This window comes from Schistocerca piceifrons, chromosome 6 (assembly GCF_021461385.2).
Source record: "Schistocerca piceifrons isolate TAMUIC-IGC-003096 chromosome 6, iqSchPice1.1, whole genome shotgun sequence".
Classification (NCBI taxonomy): domain Eukaryota; kingdom Metazoa; phylum Arthropoda; class Insecta; order Orthoptera; family Acrididae; genus Schistocerca; species Schistocerca piceifrons.
The window spans coordinates 105,338,605-105,354,100 of NC_060143.1; positions in this window are offsets into that span (position 1 = coordinate 105,338,605).

The following is a 15,496-nucleotide window of genomic DNA, read 5'->3' on the forward strand; positions in this document are numbered from 1 at the left end:
TTGTATATTTTTGGTAAGCTGACATCTGCATCATCTCCCATCGGTCTCATAAGTTGTCGAATGTTTGCTAAAGGCCGGAAGACAGAACTGATTTGATGCCCTTGTAGGAGACAGCTAATATTTTCTAAGCACCAATCAGCAAAAACACTTCTTCTGTCCTCCTTCTGCAACTTTGTACACGTACGGAACAAATCCCTGACACAGGTAGAGCGGTCAGCGCAGCAATGTATGTGTTCAATATTGTTCCCAATCTCGTATTGCATATTGAGGTGACAAAAGTCATGGAATAGCGATATTGTCGTGTCCCGAGAGGGAGTAAGAAGACTACGTTTTAATTACAAGGGCTTATCTTTATTGATGACTTGTAAGGCAACTTCCGAGTGAGCAGCTGGTAGAACACCACCCTTGTAAATAACCTACAAGCTAAGAGGGCGTTCAGAGACACAGAACTCGGTGTAAATCTCAAGAAATCTCAGGTTGAATTAAACTCCGAATAACAAAGTTCAATGACAGTTCACTTCTGGCTATACTGATTTTAACTCTTTTATTCAATGCGCGATACTGCTTTATGTGATCACTCAGCTCTGAGAGTCACCTGCTTCTATCTCGCGGTCCTGAGACTACCTTTTCAGTACTATCTCGTTCCCGACAACGCTCTAAATATTCTAAGTCCTCACCCTGACGGCGACCGCCATAGGGATGGCATCCCAGACGAATACCCACTGTGCTCTTCTTTTGGTTCGGGGCGAGTCCCCTCTTTATAGCACTCACCAAGTTCCTGGAACATTCCCTCTGACGCACATCGCCGGCTAGGGAGTGCACATTACCATATGTGGGGCAACTCGTGGTGCACCTGTGTCACTGTGACACGCTGCAGTACGACATCCGGGTCACACGCTGGCTGACTGCAGTCCGTCTCCATATGTGCATAGTTTATGTACCGTCCGCCGAAAACCTGTCGCTGTGTGAATAACCGATTGCGCCAAAGCTTCCACCATCTGCTCTGGACATCTTCTAGCTACAGCATGAATGTAATGCCGTATTTCTTCCCTTGTACTGGAACACACGATAATATGCACAGATACAGATTGCTGTAGTATCGCCTACACAAGGAATTAAAGACCACTGCATTGGCGGAGCTGTCATTTGTACTCAGGTGATTCATGTATCAAGGTGTTCGGCGTGAATATGGTCGCACGACGTGAGTTCACAGGCTGTGAAAGTGGAATGTTAGGTGGAGTTAGACACACGAGACATTCCCTTTCGGAAATAGTCAGGGAGTTCAATGTAACGACATCCACAGTGTCAAGAGTGTGTAGAGAATACCAAATTTCAGGTATTACCTCTCACCACGGACAAAATAGTGGCCGACGGCATTCACTTAACGACCGAAAGCTGCGGTGTTTGCGTAGAGTTGGTAGTGCTAACAGACAAGCAGCACTGCGTGGAACAACCGCAGAAATCAGTGTTGGGAGTACGACGAACGCATCCGTTAGTACTGAAACGGAACTTGTAGTACCGTTCCAATGTTTTAATAAATTGCTAGCACGCAGAAATTATTAGCAAGAGTTTCTTCTCTCGCAGGTAATACCTCAGCTGGTGTCCAAAAGGAGATAATGGATTAAACAGGGTTGTTTATTGAATTTTTTTCTGTTGTGTACCACGTTTCCCATTTTCCTTTCCTTTGAGTGAGTGTGTGAACTAGCAGAAAGCTTTAGGCACAGATTGTAACACTGCATGAATGGTAGTTCTGGGGTAGGGTAGTCCCAACACCCCAAGCGTGAACAAGTTTGGCAGAGACCAAGTTTGCAGGTCAGGGCACAGATGACACGTAGGCGCGCGTATTGGCTCTGTCAGGTTGGCGCGCCACCCCCACCACGTTTGTAAGCGGAACGGTTAGGCGAATTCGGTTTGAAGAGCACTTGTTCCCGGCTCGTGGTGCTGGACAGACATGGAGACGCAGCTGTCGTTTTGGTAATGTTAACATAGGTATTAGATTGTCTGTAATGAAGTCCAGATGTTGAAATCAGGCTCGAAATTACCACTGAACCCCATAAGGGAATTGATTTTCTTAATTTACTCGAATTCAGTAGACCTTGCGTTACTGCCTTGTTCAGGCAGCACCCCATGTGCCTTAAGCTCACAGTCACGTTATTGCTCTGTGCTTAACGGAAATTCACTCATTCGTTGTATTTTAATCTGATCTTCCATTTACAGTAATATTTTGGGGATTTTTATTTATTTTCCATATGTTTTCTTTGCGAACTTGCTTTCGCGTCACGTGGTCGGTTGGAGCAACCGCCGCACAGATAAAATGTAGTTTCATGTACCTTAAGCTCACGGTCACGTTATTGCTCTGTGCTTTACGGAAATTCACTCATTCAATGTATTTTACTCTGCTCTTCCATTTACAGTAATATTATGGGTTTTTTACTTATTTTCCATATGTTTCCTTTGTGAACTTCCTTTCGCGCCACGTCGTCGGTTGGAGCAACCGCCGCATTGATAAATTGTTGTTTCGGTCTGAAAATATATTGTACACGATGAATAATCATACGATAGTGAGCGAGTGTAAAATAGGGAAGGAATAATCGTGTGTGTCCATATTTTTCTGGGTTTCTGTTGGCTACTGAAACTGGGCCATGTGGGTTGAACATCATTGAAGTGATGTTTCTTGTGCACCCCCATAACGAGCTGATCTGTTGGCGATGTTGTGCGTTAAGTAAAATACTCGTGCCAATAGGAAAAGTATCGGATTTTAATGCCCACTGATTTCATAAAGATTTGCGAAATAGTCTTCCACCCTGACCTAGTTTTGCTTGTATTGTCTTTGCGGAACTTGTTCTGAGTAATCTTTAGTAACTGAATGTAATAACCGAGGGTTTAGGAAGCCAGGTCTGCGCTCCTCTGTCCCATTCCATAATTACGTGGCGAAACTGAACCATGTTAACTAGAGACCGGTTTTGATTATGTACATTGCAAGAGAAACATGACTAGTTGTTGAAATACCATCGGTACTGAATAAATATCAATTAATCTCTACCCTCGACTATTTACTCCTTCCATCATAAAGAATAGGTGGCAGTCAGTACCACAGTCAAATTCTGGGTCATGAAAGCAAATAAAAGCTATATAATGCCTATTGAGCCCTGTATAGGTGCTTTCTGTTGTGGTTAAAAAAAATGCGTTATCCGTTGCGTTCAAATTTCTACCGGTTCGTGAAAACCTTCCACTAGAAATTATTAATACCCAGCAATAACTCGCAGGGGCCAGTAATTTCGTGGACCACACGAATTTAAGAAACCATTTACTACAGACGGTAGCTTGCAGGAGCGGTAGGACATGTCAAAGCGACGGTAATCTACCTACTTAGGTGGACTTCTGCCTCAACAGTACTGGAAGATTACGTTGCAGTACAAAAAAATGGTTCAAATGGCTCTGAGCACTATGGGATTCAACTTCTGAGGTCATTAGTCCCCTAGAACTTAGAACTAGTTAAACCTAACTAACCTAAGGACATCACACACATCCATACCCGAGGCAGGATTCGAACCTGCGACCGTAGCGGTCTCGCGGTTCCAGACTGCAGCGTCTAGAACCGCACGGCCACTTCCACTGGCTTGCAGTACATTGCGGCGAACTTTGGCGTCGACGGGTTATGACAGCGAACGACTGATGCGTGTGCCTTGGCTAACAGCAAAACATGGGCTGCAGCCCCTCTCCTGGGCTCGTGACCACATCGGTCCAACGCTAGACGGCTGGAAAACGGTGCCTGGCCATATGAGTCACGATTTCAGTTGGTAAGAGCTGATGTTAGGGTTCGAGGGTGGCGAAGATGCCACGAAGCTCTGCATCCAAGTTGTCAACAAGGCACAGTGTAAGCTTGTGGTGTCTCCATAATGGTGTGGGTTCTGTTTACATAGAACGGGAACGCTCTGTCCTCGGTTATGTTTGGCTACTTGGAGATCATTTGCAGCCATTCGTGGACCCCATGTGCCCAAACAACAATTCTGGACAATTCGGGCCAATGATTTGGCAACCCAGATCAGCCGGGGTGAATCACATCGAAAATTCATCGGACATCATCTAGAGGTCAGTTCGCCCACAAAATTCTTAACAGACACAACTTTCGCGATTATGCACGCCTTTAGAGGCAGAATGCGTAACTTTTTCCGCGGTGATCTTCCAATGACTTGTCGAGTCGATTCTACGTCGAGTTGTTGCGTTACATCAGGCAAAAGGAGATCCGACACGTTATTAGGAGGTATCCAATGACTTTACTCACCCCAGTGACAAACAGCATCAGAGATTGAGCAGAGATGCCCTAAACTAGCCTGAGACAGCGTTATCAGCACTGCCAGACTTTGACAGGTGCATAACTGTGGATATCCACTGGGCCAGCTGGTTGAATGGTGCACTATCGAAATCTGTGAGGCATTTGAATGTGACAATGGTCCGATGTTGGACAGTGCAGACATACTCACCATCATTTTTCCGTTGGACAACGTCGGACCACAATAATGGAGGATTACTTTGTTGTGCACCAAGCACATAAACGCCTGCCATTCGAGGAGAGATAATGGTCTCCCTCCAACGCTTTGTGTCATCCTACACCATTGGTCGGACACTATCAGCAGCTGGACAAGGGAATTCCCATGTCACGCATGGGCAGCCGGTAACACTAGAATACAAATGCGACATCTGGAGTGGTGTCATGACGAGGAAGCGCGGACTGCTGACAAAAAGAGTCGCACTTTGTCTAGCAGTGAATCACAGCTCTGTAGTATCCCGGATGACCACCGTCAGCAAGTGTGGCGGCTATCTAGAGATAGGTCTCGTTTTTGGAGAGGAACAATGGTGTTATTTCAGGCATCATGGTGTGGGGAGCTGTCGTTTATGACTTCAAGCCACAGCAGGCGATGGTCAAGGGAATTCACAACAATACATCAAAGTCATCCTGCTTTATCATGAGTTACTTCTCATGTGACATTTATCACACTGGGATTCTTCAACAAAATGTGCGACCTCCTGTGGCACTCGTCTCTAAGAACTGTGTTGTTGATGTGAGGTAGCCCTATGGTTAGCAGGGTCCCCAAATCCATCTCCAATGGAACGTGTGTGGTAAAAGCTCGCACATCAACTTCTTTCCAGTGTCAGTATCAAGAATATCATGGACTAATTACAACTGTCGTCCAGCTTCCCTCAGGAGAGAATACTATGGCTTTATGATACCCTTCCCAGCCAAATCAGTGCGTGCATCGAGGCCATGGGAAGTTCGATGTCATAATGATCAGTGGTCTTATACTGCCAAGTTCTTTGCAAATTTGTTCGATTTTACTATCATTCCAGTAACATCACATACTCTCTAAACACGTAAAGCCGCATGTAGTTTCGTCCTCTCCATCTCGGTGCTTCACGTTCTTTATCAGGTAGTGTATTTACAGAATACCAAATCATTTGCTAAGACAGCGTCTCGTTTATCACCAGCGCAGGAGTTGCTGATACAATCCTCATCTTCAGTGATGGTCTCGTTTGTTTGTACCATCAGCCTTTGGCTTCATGCAGCCTACTACGAAGTCATCTCCTGTGCCAACCTCTTCATTTCAGAGTAGCACTTGTAATATTCTTTATTAATTATTTGCTGTATCCCAATCTCTGTCTTCCTCTACAGATTTTACTCTCTACAGCTCCCACTAGTACCATGGAAGTTATTTCCTGATGTCTAAACATGTCCTGCAATCCTCTTCTTTCTTCATGTCAGCGTTTTCCATACATTCCTTTCCTCACTGCTAAGAATCTCCTCATTCCATACCTTATCTCAATCCACCCTTTTCAACGTTCTCCTGTAGCACCACATCCCAGATACTTCGACTGTCTTCTGGTTTTCCCAAAGTCCACGTTTCACTATCATACATTGCTACGCTCTAAACATACATTCTCAGAAATTTCTTCCTCAAATTAAGGTCAATGTTTGATGCTATTAGACCTCTGTTGGCTAGGAATGTCATTTCTGTCGGTGCTAGTCTGCCTGTCTGTCATGGGTTTATCTTGTTGCCCTGGGAGCAGAATTGCTTAGCTGCATCTATTTCATGATCATCAAGTCGTGTTAAGCTTCTTGTTGTTCTCACTTCCGGTTCTTCTCATTTGTTTCGCCTTTCTTTTACTTATTCTCAATACATGTTCGGTACTAATTAGACTGCAGATCCTGCAATTCTTGTTCAGTTTCACTGGTGATAACAATATCAGCAGCGAATCTTATCACATATGTCGTTTTGCCTTTAATTTTAATTCCACCCTTGAACCTTTCCTATATTTCCGTTGTTGCTTCTTTGATTTACAGACTGAACAGTAGGAGCAAAAGACTGCATCCACATCTTCCACGCTTTTTATTCAGAGCACTTTATTCTTGGTTTTCTACTCTTATCGTTACAAATGGTACAAATGGCTCTGAGCACTATGGGACTTAACTGCTGTGGTCATCAGTCCCCTAGAACTTAGAACTATTTAAACCTAACTAACCTAAGGACATCACACACATCCATGCCCGAGGCAGGATTGGAACCTGCGACCGTAGCAGCAGCGCGGTTCCGGACTAAAGCGCCTAGAACCGCTCGACCACAGCGGCCGGCTGTGGTGTTCTCTTAGTCTGTGTCTTCTGTATATCTTAAATCATCGAGTGCTCCATTGTCTCCACTCATTCTTAAATTGAAATTCGATTATCTACTGCAAATTAATTACCCATCTGGCAAGTGATTTTTAATACGTAATTATATAAAAAAGTCATTAAAATAACTTCTGTATGCCTCTTTCTGAATGGACGGCAGTTCTCTGCCCAGCAAAATCCCTAATACGTAACATTTCAAGCCTTTCTTATATACCACTTGTTTTTTGGTTGGTATCATGAATCACAGTAGATTTGTTTCCGCACCAGATAGCTGGCCACGTCCATCATGATTTGTCAGTGGATGGCAGTGTGGTGGCTGATGGCGGGCATCGCCAAGCGATAGCTATGTGAGCCTCAGTGAAGATGTACCGGTATGAAGACGGAAAGCAAGAAGACACGACAGCTAGTGACTAAGTGGGCTGCCAGTTGGACGAGGCGGAGCAGACGTCGGTGCAGCAAAGCTGCAGCTACAATATGGTGGAGTCTGGGGTCTGGGCTTGTGGTGGCTTGCTGGAGCAAGGGGCACGAGTTCCTGTCGGGACAAATGAACAGCATTTGTCTTCAAATATCCGAAGATCGTGGTGCTGCCAGCGTACAAACTGTTATTAACCACAGTCAGTTTTCAACTACGACAGTTCCATGAGGTTGTGCCAGCTGTATTCTGTGTAAACTTTTGTCGTGCCAATGACTGTGCTAGGCTTGGCCAACTTAAATTTTGAAAGAGGTCACATTGCCAGTACGTGGAGGCTACTGCGAGGCCTACTGCTATAGCCTGAGAGCCTGTATTTTACTGCGTATTGTGTTCTGTGAAGTTCTGATCAGTTTTACTTCTGGTGTTGACTGAATTTCTCTTCCAATTTCTGTGGGTTGATGTCAGCAGGGGGTTACTTGCTTGGAATGCTCTATTAGTTGTGCTCTGTTCACTTGTGAATTAATTCTTTCAGTTTAGGTTATCAGATTTTGATGGGTTGTATTTCAGGATATTTTACTTGGGGCAAAGATTTGATTTTTGTGGTAGTCCTTGAAGGTATTTTACTGTTTCTCTATTCTATATGGTATATTTTCTGTGTCTTCTTCTTGTACAGTTGGAATTATCCAGAGGGGGCTGAAGATTTTATTGTATGTAATACTGTACCAGATAGTAAGTCGGTATTTGTCAATTAAGCGCTGGATTATTCGCTTATGACCATCTTGTGCATGTGCTCACATTTGTTGACTTTTATTAATAAATGTACGTAGAGCTTGTAAACGATTTTCGGCTACACAACCCCCAGACATTTTTCTGTCTCAATGTTTCCTGTCCGACGACTGGTAGCAGAGTATTGTTGTGTGTTGTGTTGGCATGTTGTTAGTATATAATATGGAGACATAGTTCTGTGTTCTTGAACTCTTTCGCTGTCGTACTGCAGGAATCGCTGCTAGGAACGTCCCTGACGTGAACTGACTGATGATGGACGAATTGGCCTGTGAAGTTGCCATTCATGGACAGGGCTCTGCAGGTATGGTGCCTGAGTTGACACAACGGCTTGTCAGGTAAGGGTGGAGACAGTACAGTTAGCTTTAGGAAACCTGTAGGATATACTACAATAAAGTTAGCATTAAATGGAATTGAATTATTTATTAAGTTTTTATAGAGCGAGGTGTGTTTCCAATCACAATAAAATATGTTCAGTCCGGGGTAGTTCATTATTTGAATTGGCTGAATGACAGAACCTTGTTAACTAAGGATGGAGTGAAGAGTCGCATTCTAGTGGGTACTGAGGATGGCAGTCAAGCGTTACTCAAATATAACTGACATTATATGATATACAGTCAGCTACGTCGGTTCGAGGTACTAGAGTTAATTTACATACAGTATAAGAAAATGGCAGTTGTTTGGTGCAGAAGTTTGCAGGCCCAGGCGGAAAGGCAGTTAAGTGTAGCGAACAGTTTGTTAGGTAACCCCATCCACGACGAAAGATCAGGTATTTTTCGTAGGTTATGTCCTGGATACTATACAGTTTTTCTAGCATTTACTATCGCTAAATGAGTTGTAGGAAATTTGGTTCAGCTGTTGGCTGCTGAAGCATTTTGTCTTTTGTAGTCTGAGATAGAAATGATACTGGACATTGTACCGATCATATATCATATATGCACAACCATCCAAGCGTTTCAAGATTTAAAAGTGTTAGCCTATAAAGTCGAAGTCATTAGTGATTTTAATTAAGGTCGAGGACCAGGGGACAAGGAAGTAAGTGTGCATAAAGGAAACACGTCTTGAGCTCAAGAGACTGTGATGCCAAAGGGCACTTTTGGCTGGATTGCCAGAGAGAACAAATGACACCACTATGCCCAAATAACGGCACCAAAAGGGCATCATTCAGGGGATTAGCTCAGTCGCTGTCCATGCAGATACCAGGCCAGCTTTAGGTCAAAAACGAAGTCTGACTTCGTTCGTGTGTTGAGAAATTAATAAGCCACTTTGTGCTCTTCTTGAAACTGGTAGTTCAGTAAACGTTTATACAGGACTCGGTTTTAGGTTGGATGCTCAACGTAAGGATTCGTGACTTCACAGGGATGATTAAGTTATGGGCCACTAAAGAATTATTGGCTGATGTAATTCTGGATTATGATGTAGTTCAGATGACTGACTTAATATCTAATTTGGGTAAAGGCAAGTTTACATGGAGAGTCAGTGAAAAAAGGACTTCTCAGTTTGCCAGAATAGTGAATTACTGATGGCATCGGTCCACCAGAAGGGAGGAGTGATGAAGTAGTAGAGTCAGATCACTTTACCTCAGACCAGAAAAAACAACTGAATGAGCTGTGCAACAAATATGCGGTTGTCTGGACGACAGACCGGTAATGTGATCTATACACGTCTACTCAGACATCTACCATATCGTTATTCTCTACTTCTGATGAAAGACTTAAAGGCTCTAATAGAGAAATTGTTACGTTGAGTTGTTATTTGCCACACTGACTCTCCTTGCCCATATTTTAAGTACCTAAATCGTTGGGAAAATCGAGAGCGGTGGTGAACTATAGAGAGTTCGACAAGGAGGTGGACCTTCGTTCCATGAACTGCCTAAATATTGTACTTGGTTTAACTGGTTCACTGATGCACTTTGGATCTGAATCAGGCACACTATCAAATTCCGTTGGATAAGAGTTTTAAAAGCCTTCATCACATATTGCAATATTTTTTAGTTTTATCGTATTTCGTTTATCAATGCTACAGCTGCTGCTTTCCTGTCGTAGTTGTCACAACTTTTCTCTGACATAAAGGTTTCAAGTTTGTTTATCATTATCTGGATTAATAATTTGTTGTTGGATTTGGGAGGACCACTTTCAGAGTTTAAGAGAAATTTTCACTCGAGTTAGAATGGTGGGCTTAAACGTTAAACCTAACAAGGTCAACATTGCTGTCCAGGAAATGTCTTTTTTGGGGCATAAATGTGTTCCCATGAGCGGGTCAAGTAGATGTTACTGACAGAAAATGAAGGAGTAATTTCCTCCCAGGAACGCTAAGAAATTAGCTAGGTGTATCAGTATGATAAAATTTCTTAGGAATTTTATCCCTAATTTTATTCAGCCAGCCTTAGTGTTGGATGAATTGGAAAAAACGAAAAAAAAAAAAAAAGGAACACAAGTTCTAGTAGGGGGAATCGCAGCAGGCAGCTTTTGAAGGGTCGAAGGACGTCTTAGTATGCACTCTGTTGTTAAACAGTCCTGACTTCGAGATGTCCATTGTTGGTGTGGCACCTGTGCTCCTGCAAGGAGATTCACAAGATAGTCCAGTGCTATGCTAGTCACCACTTTAAGATTAAAAATCACATTATGTTGAGACCTGTGCTGTTCCATATTGGTGGGTGTATACCTGGTAGTAGACAAGACACGTGCGAAGATTGGAGGAGAATTAATTTGGGAAAGCATGGCCTTCGGTATTAGGATAATAATGAGGAATGTAAAACCTGTTCCATCAGTAAGTCACCTTAGGATACCAAGCAGTGAATGTTGGCCTCAAAATATGTTGACAAACAACTAGAAAAAAATATATCTCGAGGGTAATTTTGTTCTGTGATATTTTTGTTGTGTGATATTTTTCAGCTGACGCGTTTCGCTTTATTGTGGTAACACGTCATCAGTGGTCTCTAATAAAGTTATTTGCATTTTGATTTGCTTTTAGGCCGAAAAATGTAAATAACTTAATTACAGACCAGTGATACTTTACCTCAATAAAGCGAAACGCGTCTGGCGAGGAAAGTCATGCATTTTTTTTGTTTCAACGACAGAACAAAAATACCCTCAATAATTATAAAGCAACTACGGACACTATGGCCACACAAATGAAGAAAGAAAAAAATATATGGTGGTTTCGTGGGCCCCTTTCCTCGCTCTTGGTCAGGAAAAAGTGTGCACTGCCGTGCATGGACTACTTCTCTAGCTCTTCTTGGCTGTTCCCCACAGGTTCAGTGATGGCGTAGACAGTTATGTACTGGTTGGAGAGAGTGTTCGGAACCTTCGGTGCAGGTCCAACCTTAATGTCTGACATTGTAACTTTATGTACGTGCATGGTCTTCAGCGAATTCTGTTTTGAACTAGATGTGAAACATTGTACAACTATTCCCTATTATCACAACGCCTCGTATGCGGAGACGGTTAATCCCATTCTACACACAGCTCTAGTTGTTTATCACCCGCTGGATGAGAAGCTGGAGTGACTGATGTACACTTTTAACACCATTAGCGTAAGACTCAAAAGATACTCCGGCGGCATTGACGTTTGCCATGCATATGAGCTCCCTGTTAATACTAACTTAAGGTCAGTTGACGAGCTGTAGCCTAATAAGGTAACTCCACGGGTGATAAGGGAGAACTGGCGTGGCACTGACAAGAACTTGTAGGCGGCCCATGGGAAGGGCGGGCATAGCGTCCTCCTTAAAGTGGGCGATTTTTTAAGTTAAGTTTCAATTGATCTAGGAAGTCCAAAATAACACAGTGTACAGTCAGACTATTCTCATACAAGCCTGATTACTTTTTTAATTCTTGTTGGAAAAAAGTAGATCCCTTAACTAGCAAATAATCTAAATAATGCCCCATTGCCCATTGTGTCTGAAACGGTAGGACATTATGACCACATAACTAAAAAGGGATAAATAAATTGAGAAAAGCAGTTTAAACTTAGAGCCAGTGTATTGAGGAAAAAAATAACTTATTTACAGGGTATATTACATGTCGAGATAAAAAAACCTACATAACATAATTCTTTATTTTTCAACAAACATTAATTATTACTACTAAGAAACACTGAAATAAGATGATTCATAAAATTTAGGCACAGTTTTCGAACAAATCGAATTTTTCTTCCTCACCAGTAGATGCGGCCCAATTGACACCATCGTTAATCTTGGGAACCCTTTCTGGAAACCTGCAGTCCACTCCTTTCCAGCCATTCTGCTCTCCTTATTATAATTTCCGTAAGATCGTTCAAATGAGGCACACATGGTAGATCCTAAACTGTCTGGCGAGAATTCTTGTCTCGAACAACAGGATATGAGCGTAAATTTCCTGCTCTTGTTTTGAGTTAGGAATGACTGATATCCTGCAAATACATTCTTGTTGTCACTGTTCAATATTTGTTCACCATAAAACAATCGTCGAAATGGGAATTTATCCCTAAGTAATCACTCTTCCAAAGCAGTTTAGGAAACCTAACATATGATGTAAATTTCTAACATATATGAAGTGAGATCAGAAGGACTCAAAACTGCACAAAAAATGATTTGAAGACAAGAGATCCTGGCTCCTTCAAAATGGTATGTGTAACAACGAGTTTCGAGTGACACCATAATTTAGTTTCCGTACGACTGCAGCACTGAGCCGAATCACTAATTTAAATGGTTATTATTCTCGCATTATGGCCGCACTTCCAATAACAAACTGAGTACTGACAAATTTCGTGCTATTTCTAGGAAAGTTTCTGTCTCAGAGCAGAGTCACAAAACACTCATGCTTAGAAGTGATTCCAGCTTCGGCAGCTGGACTTCCTTCGTTTTAACATAATTTTAGTCTGTTTAACTTTATCAGGACATTTGGGCTGTGGTAGTCCTGTAAACCTAATATGGTGATTGCTACTGGTTTTTCTTTCTTCTATTTCATTCCTTATTATAGCTCTGGGAACCCTCACTCTGTGTCATTCTCGAGGCTGGACCGTTTCAGCGTGTTCTAAGTGTCTCGTTGTACTTCTTAATAGGTCCAGTTTTTCTAATAGTTTTAGAGTTGCTTCCTGGATTTGTTGTGTGGCTGTTGGCATACTGAGTTCAGCATTCAATTCGCTTATTCTAGTCCATCGAGAGGCTTTGAGCATTATTCTGAAATATCGGTTTTGGACTCTTTTCAGCATTTGTTGGTACGCAATTGCTACTTATCTCGCAAGTTGAACAACCGTATAATAGAGCTCGTAATATGATTGTACAGATTTCGTTCGAATTCCCATGTCAGTGCTGACCAACAGTGGAAATAGCGTATGTATTAGTTTTATTTTAGTCTCTTTTCGTGTACACTACATGTGTTTTGAAGATCAGTTCTTTGTCGAACATGACTCCAAATTACTTGAGATAGCTCTGGACGAACTAGCGTTTTATTAGAAATCCGTCGCCTATCCCTGAACTCCTTTTGGTAAACTTCCCTGCTTGAAATTTTACCACATTTTATTTGAAAAACAATTAAGCGTAATTAATTGCATATATACAAAAATTATGTGTCAAATACCCCACCTGCGAGAGAAGTCGCTGTTGCTGCGCACACAGTGAAGCATGTACTTTTGTTTGAATTACTTTTTGTTACGGCGTAAAGTCAAGCGCCGGCACGCCAGTCGGGAAAGGCAGAGAAGAGATGGTAGTGTAAAGAAGTCAGCCAATCGTACGCTGACCGGACCTCCCTCCAGGACGACAACGCGTCAGCCTTTACAAGCAATGAATAATTCGTATACTCGATGCTGGATTACGATCTCGCAAACACGTTGAATCGAAACGTCAATACTGCAAGTCTCTGACAACACTGTTCGTTGCGTATACAGTTTCCCGAAAAGTGCTTCACTGTAATTTCTCCTCATGGCATTAACTTCTTTCTCCCTTTGCTCCACACACCACAGTCGGAATATCGGTTCCGCAGTACTTTCATTAGGACCGTAGTTTTACAAGCGCGTCTCCATCAAACACCGTTCACCATGAACCCACTTTCATCTGCCATCCTCATTCATTTAATTATGTAGATATAAATTTTGTGATAAAGTGGGTAGTACTTAACTAACATAAATACAGTAATGTTATAACAGCCTGAAGCTACGGATCGAATTACATACATTCAAGTATACCAGTGTCCAAAAGTTAAGCAGAATCATAAAAACACGAAAATGAAAAGAGAAAAGGTAGTCAAGCACCCAACATCATCGTAAACATTTAAGTACAAACCCTCCTTATTGGCTCTCAATAGGAAGGAGTATTCCGTGCCGTGATAGCGGCGTTATCGAAATGTAAACACAAACAGTGCATGCGATCACTCGTACCTCAGTCTGGTTTGTCCATTCAGAGTGAGCAGAGTATATAGTCTCTTGATGAAGTTCACAGCACAATGCAACAAAGGAGCCATTTGTGTCTTGTTTTGTATTGGAGAATACTCGGTCACCTGGAAGCAGGCCAGACACAGACCGAGTCTCAGTATCCTCGGCTGTGCCAAAAATTACATTTCGAGTCTTTGGGGACGACAAGAGATGGTAGTCGTAGGGCAGTAGAAGGCTGACCTAGAATTAACAGGCCGCAGCATGACCGTTATTTGGCCGTAACTGCCAGACGAAATGGGAGAACACCTGCAAAACAGCTGGCTACAGAGATGTTTCCCGACAGACTGTTTGTCGGAGGCTCAGAACAGAAGGGCTGTGTACATCCCGCTCACACCAGCAAAGAACCAAGCCCGTGTACTGTGGTGTCAGCAACACCAAAACTGGACCACGAACGAATGGAGGAATGTGCTCTTCACAGATGAATCCCGGTTCAGTCTGTAAATTGAATCTCTTCGCATATTACTCTGGAGAGAACGTGGTAGCCTATACAACCCAAGGAACATCTAGGAATAAGACCTGTTTGGTGTTGATGGCGTCATAGAGTGGGGAGGCTTGTTATTGAATGGTTCTATGGAGCTGTACATCTTCGTTGCTGGTCGGTGGAATACAGCAAACGCCCAAAGGTACAGAGACGAGGCATTATGACCACACGTTCGCCTTTTCAGAGGTGCAGTACGTAAACATCAACGCATCAGCGACTAAGACAGTCGCATATTTGGAAGGATAAGAAAAGTATTTACAGAAGAATAGAAATAACTTGTAGAAAGAAACTGACCTTTTTTGAAGATCAGTATGGTTCTAGACAGACACAAGAGCACAGACAGCAATACTGTCCCTAAGTTTTATGTTTTATCTTCAAAGACTGAATAAAGGCGGATACAATTTCATACCAATTGTGGATTTGATACAAGCTTCTGCTGATAATGTCTGGACTACGCTTTTCGAAATTGTGAGATAAGATCTTGAAGTGAAAGACTATCTACAACCAAACTGTCGAATCGAAGGGTATGAAAAGGAAGCAATAGAATGGAAGAATGAATTGGAATAGGATTTTAAGCTGTCCCAGAAGCTAATCTCTACAGGAAGCAGAGAAGACTTATGGAAGGGCTATTAAAGTTAATAGGGAAGAAACAAAAACTTTGAAGTTTATCAATGACTTGGGTGCTCAGCTAAATAGAATGGATGGTGCCTTGACACGAAGTTTTTGAGGTGAATATTAACAAAAGTGA